Here is a 2,995-nt window from a genome sequence, read left to right as displayed (position 1 = left end):
AGCATCAATGATACAAAAGCATGGAGGAAAACTCAAATAGCTTTTATTGATAAACAAGAAAAGATCCAGGAGGAGTTACAACCAGTTGTTCCGACCCAGCATCAACCTCCCAGCAAAGAAGCCCCTCTTCACCTCAAACAAAGCTTAGATCACCCAACAATATGATGTTTGTCTCTAGAAACCAACAACAATTCCTTACAATATGCAAAATTCCAGCCTCTGGATCTCCGGGATGAGGGATCCATATATAGATATCTGTAAGGGGGATGAGTCATCTTGTGATTTGATTAGTGTCTTCTCTCTTACAGTTCTTGCTTCCACTTGGAGACTGAGGGCCTCTTACTCATCCTTGGTCGAATTCAGTGAGGCAAGTGTCACAGGAGAAGATTCTGGAAGCTTCCATTGCCTCTCCACCTAACGGAATGACACTACCGTTTGTCATTTCTCGCCCATCGCACCCCACAGAAGGGACTTTTGAAATGCAACCCACCCTCACAGTGTATTTGGGTGAGATGCAACACACCTAGCCAGTGGAGCAACTGCAATGATCCTGTTTTGACCAATTTTGAGTAGTTTTTCATGGATAACTTCTGGGAGAAGCTGTAATCTGTTGACCTTGTTCCTTTAGGGGTTAGAAAAACACTTTTAGGGACTTAGGAGCCCTTGATTTATGGACATTTCATGCTTGGGGTTGTAGGGCACAAAAATGTCTATAACACTCCCATCTCAATATTGTTCCTTCTGGTAACAACCTTTTCAGAATCTATATCGTCTTGAAGCGAAGAGTTCCCCTCTTTTTTAAATTGAAGTCATAAACAAGTATGTCAACATCCTCCAATTTCAATATGTCTGTGTGGTGACGATTTATATTCATGCCCATTCTTTTCTCTTTCTGACATTTTTTTTTCAACTACCATCTCTGGCTTATACACACCATTGAATGGGTATGTATTTGTGGCATACCAATGTACTTCAACACTTGTAACATCCTCATTTTCTGTAAATACCTTTATAACTTTAGCAACCCAGAATGGATAGCCATTGAGATCTCCATCTGCTAGCACTGCGATCATGCAACCCTCCTTAATATCCTGTATTGAACCCCTGTAAAGGTCTTCCATGGCTTCATGTTGTGCATGAGATCTTCTGGAACCAATATACATCTCTCTTTCCTCTACCTGTGAAGAATTAATGATACCTTGAGATTGTTGTTGTTCAACAATGTTTATTTCCTCATGTGCATTTGACACATTTTGTGGCCAAATAAATGGATTTTTCAAAGGTATATCTTCATTTGTTCTTGTTGAAATGATATCGCTTTGATTATTGAAAAATGACTCCCATCAAACTGAATCAGCAATGTCAAAGTACTCATATGTATGTCTAATACATTTTTTAATTTCTTCTAGGCAATCAGAATAATTTATATCTCTGTTTTTTTTGCGTGCATTATGAACTTCACCAACTGATTGTAATAACAATATTTTCGATGCAAATATTGGATGATCTGGAATGAACTTCAAAAATTGCAAACCTGATGATGGTGCCCATTCTGTAGTAGTTGAATACTTCTTGCCCCATATTAGTGTTTTCCCATCAAGTTTTTTGATACGAAATTGATGTTGGAAGCTAATGTCATTAAGTTGTTCAATGCATTTCCCCTCACCATATGATCCCATAATAAACCTTCGCATGTCAACAGTTTCTTCCAACACATCAAAAGTAGGCTCTGGCATGTATGATTTCTTAATACATTCAATTAATGATGGCAAGCTCCCAGCTTCCTTCCTCCTCAATGTGACTAAAAAATGACTGAACATCTGATCAATATGGTCATGAGTGTGCCCAACAAGAAGGAAACCAACCTTTACCTTCTAAAAAATTCTCAATTCGGCAAGCATGTTTAGATATCCAAAAAAAACTTGATTTTTGTTTTCACGACAAGTGTTGTCCAATTGTAAATACAAAACTTTAGGAAGATTACCAGACCAATGAGAAATCACATCATGAATTATGGTTATGGTCAGATTTGCATCATTATGAATATTTTGAGCTGTGAAGTACACCTTTGGCAACATTTTCCCATTGAAGACCATACAACCGACCAAGTGATACTGAATAAAATTTTCCTCTTGTAAATTTTTGGGTGTGCGAACAAAATGTGGTAAAAGTGTTTTCTTCTGGTCCATACCATCAATTATCAAACCCAAATATTTATTCAGATTATCATAACACTTCTTTCGATGCTTGTACAAATTTTTCCGTTCATTTGTTTGTTGTTCGCGATGCTCCTGAAGTTCTTTGACAATTGAATCTACACAACATAAAAGAAATCCATTAAGAAATATGTTTTCATACTTGATGAATATACAATTTTAAAAGTTAAAGTTATGAATGCCTACCTCTTTCTGACCCTTCACACTTGTCCCTTTTTTATTTAAGAGAAGCACATGTACTGCAAATCCTCATCCTTGTCTTCTTAGGAATACAGACATTGTTGAATTCTTTCTTCCATATCTTCACAAAATATTGATATGTAATAAACCGGCCATGTCCCTTAGCACCTTCTACATATTCTTTGTATAAGTTGTACATTTCGCGTCTCGAAAAATTATCTGGAATATGTATTGCCTCTCAATTTGGCATACACTCTCCATGCTTTGAAAATAAATCTTTCATCCATGACATTGTAGTGTTTGATAATGGCCCAAACTGTCTTTTATGACGTACTTCAGAATAAAATGTGGGATCCTTATCCAAATTTTCTTGAATTCTCGAGAGACGAAAATTCCCAATCGAATGAAACATTTTGAAATCTTTTCTACAGATAAATAAAGTCTTAATATGATAATCATAACCTGACAATGTAGATTGCATGCACCCAACTAAATATGAATTTTGCATGCTTTTATTCATTAACAAATATCTCTTCCGGATCTCTAATGCAAATTTGAAATCCATATGTTTCAAGCAATATTTTTGGCAACATTCACTT

The sequence above is a fragment of the Pinus tabuliformis genome, chromosome J (genome assembly GCF_031772625.1).
Source record: "Pinus tabuliformis cultivar Carrire ecotype Pingquan chromosome J, CPIR1, whole genome shotgun sequence".
NCBI lineage: Eukaryota > Viridiplantae > Streptophyta > Pinopsida > Pinales > Pinaceae > Pinus > Pinus tabuliformis.
The sequence above is the reverse complement of the archived record's forward strand: the minus strand, read 5'-3'. Positions refer to the sequence as shown.